Raw genomic sequence first — 8,487 nt, forward strand, 5'->3', positions numbered from 1 at the left:
GGGGGCAAAAACTGTTTAAAATCATTCTATTAAAATTCTACTGTAGGGGTGCCTGGGTGGCTCAGTCGGTAAAGCGTCTGTCTTTGGCTCAGGTCATGATTCCAGGGTCCCACATCAGGCTCCCTGCTCAGCAGGAAGTCTGCTTTTCCCTCTCCCAGCTCGTTCTCTCTCTCTCTCTCAAATAAATACATAAATATCTTAAAAAAAATAAAATTCTACTGTAGTAGGAAGAGAAGAGAATAGTTAAAACTGTAGTTTCTAGAATCAGTGAATACAATGCATCTTTTAAAAAAGCTTAGAAGGCTTACTGTTGAATAATTTATACAAACAGATACAATTCAAAGCCTTACCTAATTTTCACAGTTATTGTGTGACTTTTCTGATTTTAGCTAAACAATTTTCCACAAACATTTGAAGCAATGAAATCAATTAAAGGTTTTATTTGTGTAACAGAAAAGTAAACTATTTGCACTAAGAAAATTTTTATCTTGTGAAAAGTAGGTTGTCAAAACAAAAATGCATTTCTTTGGCTTTCTACCCAGCTAACAAATTTTACTGACAAGAAGTTAATTTCCATTTTTAAAAAGGAAGTCACTATATTTTTTTCCCTAAAGAATGAGGGCTTTCTGCTTTTATTTCACAACTACATTCAGAAACTGAGCAGAATCAGGATGCTTTGCTTTTCTCCTGTCTCAGATTCTATGCTTTAGCCTCATTTTCCCAGGCTCTTCTCTGTGACATAAGATGCCTGTTGGTAGCTCATTAACAAAAGAGTTGATTTATTTCTTTGTATCTAGTATTCTAGAAAAGGAGTCCAATTAGCTTGGTTTGTACTGATATATCTTAGCGGATTATAACCAGAACAGGTGAGTATCTTCTTTTATCCCTAACCTTATTTTCACAATGCTGATGATAAAGAAAGACAAATTTAAATACCAGCAAAAGGAAATTGTTCATCCTAAAGCCTAGAACATAGCATGATTCATCCAGTCACCCCAGGCCAAGTTAGGGCATATGTGGTAACTGCTACCACTACCTCTACAACAAACCCCATTTTCTTTTCCTTCTTGGCATCCTATCAGATTACATTTCCAAGCTTCCCTCGTGATTATATGGGACTCTTGTGACTGACTTCTCTGAATGAAATGTAGGCAGAAATGCTGTAAGCTGCTTTCAGACCTAGCTCCTAAATAGACATTCCATTCCCTGTCTGGCTGGAGATCCTCAGCATGGTAGAACCACAAAACTAGGGAGTCTTACTCCCTGAGTCTCAACTCAGAAGATAGCCCTTCAACTAGGCATAGCTATTTTGTACTGCTGAATAGGTGAGAAATAGGACAGATGGCATAGGGTAGATGCAGGACTGTCCTAATGCCAAAGTTGTGGAAGAGAAACAGAAATTTGAAAGGGTTCTATGATTCAATAAATACCCTTCCCTTCACTTATATTAGCATTCCTCCTTATTGGTAGAATTAAAGGAAGAATTAGAAAAACTGAGAGAAGGCTGAATTTTTCATACAAGTCACCAAAAGAAAAGTGTTTAGTATATGGAGGATACTTAATCAATAGCAGCTATTAATAGAGTTCCATTTAACTTTTAAACATTTTAAGCCCTGTTAATCTTTATGCCCCGTGAGGAAATTGTGGCTGAATTTTCCACAGTTTACCTTGGATTATTATCATGTGTATGATTAAGAAAATCATAAGGAAAATACATTTTCAGTACTGTATTGTATTTATAAAAAAAAATCCACATATAAGTGAACCCATGCAATTCAAACCCATGTTATTCAAAGGTTAACTGTAGTGTAAAAATGTTGGGTGGTTGGCATTTACGTTGCTTCCATACTTGACTTTCTTGACATTGCCGCATTAAACATTTTTTTTCAAAAAATTTTATCGCGCTAAAATACACATAGCAAAATTTGCTATCTCAACCATTTTTAAGTATACGGTGAAGAGTGTTAAATACATTAAACAATGTTGTATGAGCATCACTATCATCTCCATGACTTTCATCTTATAAAACTGAAAATCTATACTCATTAAATAATAACTCCCCATTCTCCCTTCTTCCTAGACCCTGACAGCCACCATTCTTTCTGTCTCTAGGATTCTGATTACACTAAGTACTTCCTATAAGTGGAATTACAAAGTACTTATGTTTTTGTTACTGGCTTATTCATTTACAGTTAAAATAATCACTGATGGGAGATTTAACTTCTACCATTTTTGCTATTTGTTTTCTACATGCTATGGAGCATTTTTGAACCTCATTTCCTGCCTACAGTCTTCTTTTGTGTTTACCTGATTTTTTTTTTTTTTCTTTGCAGTGAAATGTTTAAGTTCCCTTCTTACTTTCGTGTTCCATAACTATTTTTTCTTTATGGTTACTATGGGGATTACATTTAACATGCTAAAGTTGTAACACTCTAATTTGCATTTATACCAGCTTAACTTCAATAGCATGCAAAAACTCTGCTCCTTTAGAGCTCTGTCCCTGCCCCTTTTGGTTGTTATGTCACAAAATTACATATTTACACAATATGTGCCCCAAAACATAAACTAATAATTCTTTTAAAGCATTAATTTCTTAAACATGTAGGAAACAGAATGTAGAGTTACAAACCAAAGTTACAATAATACTAGCTTTTAGACTAATTTTTTAAAAATGTATTAATCTCTTTGCATTAATTCCTTTGCATTCCTATAACACTAATAATGAACCAGTAGAAAGAGAAATTAAGAAAAAAGCCCCCCTGCCAAAGAAAACAAATCCCATTTACAATGGCACCAAAAATAATAAAATACTTAGGAATAAAATTAACCAAGGAGGTGAAAAGACCAACTATAAAACACTGATGAAAGAAATTGAAGACCACATAAACAAATGGAAAGATACTCCACGATCGTGGATTGGAAGACCCAATATTGTTAAAATGTCCATACTACCCAAAGCAATCTACAGATTTAATGCAATCCCTACAACATCATTTTTCGCAGAATACCAACATCATTTTTCACAGAACTAGAACAATCCTAAGATTTGTATAGAACCACAAAAGACCCTGAATAGCCAAAACAATCCTAAAAAAGAAAAACAAAACTGGAGGTGTCACAATTCCAGATTTCAAGATATACTACGAAGCTGTAGTAATCAAAATGGTATGGTAGTGGCACAAAAACAGACGCATAGATTATCAGAACAGAACAGAGAGCCCAGAAATAAACCCATAATTATATAGTCAATTAACTTTTGAAAAAGGAGGCAATATCTAATGGGAAAAAGACAGTCTCTTCAACAAATGGTTTTGGGAAATTGGACAGCTAGAGGCCAAAGAATGAAACTGCTTTCTTACACCATGCACAAAAATAAACTCAAAATGGCTTAAAGACCTAAATGTGAGACTTGAAACGATAAAAATCCGAGAACATAGGCAGTAACTTCTCTGATATTGGCCATAGCAACATTTTTCTAGATATGTCTCCTGAGGCAATGGAAACAAAAGCAAAAAGAAACTAATGTGACTACATCAAAATAAAAAGTTTCTGCACAGTGAAGGACATAATCAACAAAACTATAATAGAACTTACTGAATGGGAGAAGATAATTGCAAATGACATATTCAATAAAAGTTTAGTATTCAAAATCTATGAAGAACTTATACAACTCTACAGCAAAACAAATAAACAATCCAATTAAAAAATGAGCAGAAGACACAAACACACATTTTTCCAAAGAAGACATACAGATGGCCAATAGGCTGATGAAATGATACTCAACATCACTGATCATCAGGGAAATGCAAATGAAAACCACGAGATATCACTTTACACCTGACAGGATGGCTAAAATCAAAAACACAAGAAACAACAAATGTTGGTAAGGATATGGAGAAAAAGGAACCTTCACGCACTTTTGGTGGGAATGCAAACTGGTAGTCACTGTGAAAAACAGAATTCCTCAAAAAATTGAAAATAGAATTACCATATGATCCAGTAACTCAGTCTAGTAATTGCACTACTGGGTATTTACCCAAAAAATACAAAAACACTAATTTGAAAGGATATATGTATCCCTATGTTTATGGCATTATTCACAATAGCCAAATTACGGAAGCAGCACAAGTGTCCATCAATAGATGAACAGATGAAGTAGTAGTATATATGCATGTGTGTATCTCTATCTATCTATCTATCTATCTATCTATCTATCTATCTATCATCTATCTATGTATCTATCTATCTATCATGGATTATTACTCAGCAATAAAAAAGAATGGCATCTTGCCATTTGAAACAACAAGGACGGATCTAGAGGGTATAATGCTCAGTGAAATAAGTCTGTCAGAGAAAGACAAATACCATATGATTTCTCTCATATGTGTAATTTAAAAAACAAAACAAATGAAGAGGAAAAAAGGGACAAACCAAAAAACAGACTCTTAACTACAAAAAACAAACTGATGGTTACCAGGAGGGAGGTGGGTGGGGGAAATGGGTGAAATAGGTGAAGGGGATTAACAGTATACTTATCTTGATGAGCACTGAATAATATATAGAACTGTTGAATCACTATGTTGTATTTAACTAATATTTCTATGTTAACTATAATGGAATTAAAGTAAAAATTAAATAAATAAAGTAACCCATGTATTTACCATTCCCCATCCCAATGCCCTGACAGGCAGTTGTGCACATGTTCCTGGAGCAGCCTGCACAAAACCTGCAGGAGCCAGGGGGCAGTAAAACGACCCTGTCCTCCAAATATCAGATATGAGTTCTTCTTGCTGATCGCTCCTTTTTTTTTTTTTTCTTTTTTTAAGAGAGAGAGCAGGGGAGGGGCAGAGGGAGAGGGAGAGAGATAATCTTTAGCAGGATCATGGAGCCTGACATGGGACTCTATCTCATGACCCTGAGATCACAACCCACATTGAAACCAAGAGTCAGAGGCTTAACCAACTGAGCCACCCAGGTGCCCCTGATTGCTGCTTCTAAACAGAGAGGTACAGACAAAAGATGGGTAGACATTGTTGCACCTCCCCCAATTATTGCAAGCCCCACCCCCTCTGGCTGAAGTGACTTCCCTGGGATTTAAAGGCCTGATACACTTTCCTCCTCCCTTCATTTTCCCCTTTTTCCTCTTTTGGGAGCCAGACATTAAAAAACTAGGACATTCAAAAACAACTGCATATACGAGGAAAATTAGAAAGTGAGCATATATGCTCAGGGAAAGGCTCAGAAAAGACATTAAGTTTAAACCTCAGGCTGATCCTCAGCACAGTCTATAACAATCAAAACAAAAACAGCAGACCAAATTATTAGATCCAAATATTCTCTATGAGGCCAGTATTATCTTGAAAACAAAACCAAACAAAGACATCCCAAGAAAGGGGCAAAGCAATATCCTTACGAATACAGATCCGAAGATCCTCATCAAAATACAAGTAAAGCAAAATACAGCAACTTACAAACAGAATTATATACCATGACCAGGTGGGATTTATTCTAAGAATGCAAGGTTGGTTCAACAAATGAAAATCAATGTAATATGACATATTAATAAGGACGAAAACCGCATGATCTTCTCAGCAGACACAGAAAAGGCGTTTGAAAAAGATTCAATACTCTTGCAAGATAAAAACACTCAGCAAACTAAAACTAGAAGGGAACTAACTCAATCTGATAAAGGATATCTACAAAAAAACTCACAGCTAGCATCATACTTAGTGGTGAAACACTGAATGCTTTCCTCTTAGTTTCAGGAACAAGATAAGGATGTCTGTTCTTACCACTTCTACTCAACACTGTGCTGGACTTTCAAGCCATGGCAATTAGGCAAGAAAGAGAATAAAAGAAATCATTTTGGAAAGGAAAAAATAAAACTATATTTGCAGATGACATAATCTTGTATATAGAAAATCTTGATGAACTATTAAAAACTATTAGAACTAGTAAATGAGTTCAGCAAGCTAGGAGGATATAAGATCAATTTACAAAAATTAACTGTATTTCTACACAGTTACAGTGAACAATCTGAAAATGCAATTAAGAAAATTATCCCATGTTATACGCAACTAATGAATCATCGAGCTTTACATCGGAAACCGGGGATGTACTGTATGGTGACTAACATAATATAATAAAAAATCATTAAAAAAAATAAAAAAAAAAAAGAAGAAAAAGAAAAAGCAAAAGCAGGACCAAAAAAAAAAAAAAAAAAAAAGAAAGAAAATTATCCCATGTATAACACCATGCATAACATCAAAAAAATAAAACACTTATAAATACATTTAACAAAAGAAGTGGAAGGCTTGAAAACAGAACACTTTTCATCAAAGAAATTAAAGGAGACCTGAATAAACGAAAAGGCATCTATATTCATGGATTGTAAGACTTAATGTTGTTAAGATGGCAATACTCCCCACACTGATTGATAGATTCAATGTAATCTCTATCAAAATACAGCTTGCTTTTTGTAGAAATTGATAAGCTAATCCTAAAATTCATATAAAAATGAGGGACCCAGAAAAGTCAAAACAATCCTGAAAATTAATAACCAAGTTGGAAAACTCATACTTCCCAATTTCAAACTTACTACAAAGGTACAAGATTTAAGAAAAAATTCGTATGTTGAGGCCTTTAACCTTAAGGTGACTGTATTTGGAGAGAGGGCCTGTAAGGAGCTGATAAAGGTTAAATAAGGTCCTAAGGGAGGGACCTTAATCCAACAGTGCTGGCGCCCTTGTAAGAAAAGGAAGAGACACATGAGTTCTCTCCACCACGTGAGGACACAGTGAGAAGGCAATCTATAAGCCAGAGAGAGAGCTCTTGTCAGAAACTCAATCAGCTAACACCTTGATCTGGGAATTCTAGCCAGAACTGTGAGAATATTAAATTTTGTTGTTTAAGCCAAAAAAAAACCCCCTCATATTTTGAATTATGTGCTTTAGAAATTAACCATCCCTTCTGTAATATTTGTGTGTTTCTTAAGACGATGCCAGAACTGATGTGATGCATTCTGGTAATGTAGTCCTGGGGAGGTGAATTGAAATCTGGTATGATATTCCTATGGGTAAGAAGGGGCTCTTCTTTAAACTAGGGAAGAAACTGAAAAATTTATTGTCAAATCACATAGAGAGGAAATTACAAGTCCATGATCTGTATCTGAAGTCCTCAGAATATGTTTGCCATCAGAATTTTTTCACGTCTTAAAAATGAAAGACATGCAGATTCTGTATGTTTTTAACACTCTCAGCAGAACCTAGGGTATGGCCCCATTATCAAACAATATTCCTGTGGTGAAACATATGAGTACCCACACTACATAGGATAAATAAAGATTATAAATGTCCTGTAATCAATTTAGGTCATGTTTTGATGCCATATGACTTTGTACCAAACTTCCAAATAAAAACTGTTTCAAGAGCTTTTTAGTTTTCCTCTCTGTGGTTAAAGGGTTATGGATCTGTGGGACTGAAAAGGCTGATTTGGAATGGAAGATATCAACTCTTGTCTCTTACTGGACTTTTTTCTCTTGGTTCTAACTTGCAAAGAAGACAGATTATTAGTTTGTTTCCTGGCTGAGAGGTAGGGCACAGAGAAGGACAGGGTGGAGTCTGTGATGCTCCAATCTCAAATCAGGCCTAGTTTTCTGTTAGTCTCACATTTCATTTCCTTTTGTTAACCTATAGGTCTATAGTGATTTCATAGTCTCATCTCCTAAGAAAGATTTTCCTCTGTCTAGGCACACTGTGACAAAACATGAAAGCCCACTAATTCTAAAATTTTATTATATATTAATAATTAATAAGAAGGTGAATCTTAGAACAAGATTTGAGATAAGAAGATGAACTGTATTTTCCTTCCTTGTGCTTCTTCTTCCATTTCCACCCTGGAGAATTTTGGTTTGACCACATTAAACTGGGCAATGGTCCTTTTACATTACCATCACTTACCTTCACAATAAACTTTAATTCCATGAGCACTAACTGCAAAATCAGTGATCAAGTGTAGTGAGAACACAGAGTTGGTACTTGTTACTGATGGCAGTAGATGGAATCCTGTTAATCTAAAAACATACATAAAATTAATTGTTAGAGTCATATTTTACCTAACAGAGCTGAAAGAGCATTAAAAGTTATTTTATCAAGTCCCCAAGCGTTGTATAAATAAGTACATAAATACACAGACACATATATGAATATATGACATGTTAATTAGAAGTCACTCATTAAAAGAAATTGCTGTAAGTTAATATAAATATACATTTATTTATGAATGTGTGTGTATATTACTGAGAAGAAAAAGACTATGGCACTTGAATAAGGATAGACATATAGATCAATGGAATGGAACTGAGAGTCCAGAATTAAACCCTAACATATCCAGTCAATTGATTTTTGACAAGGGTGTTCAGATAAATCAATGCAAAAGGACAGTCTTTTCAATAAATGGTGCTGGGACAACTGAATATCCACATGCAAA

This window comes from Ursus americanus, chromosome 3 (assembly GCF_024610735.1).
Source record: "Ursus americanus isolate L20-20 chromosome 3, mUrsAme1.1.p, whole genome shotgun sequence".
NCBI classification, from domain to species: domain Eukaryota; kingdom Metazoa; phylum Chordata; class Mammalia; order Carnivora; family Ursidae; genus Ursus; species Ursus americanus.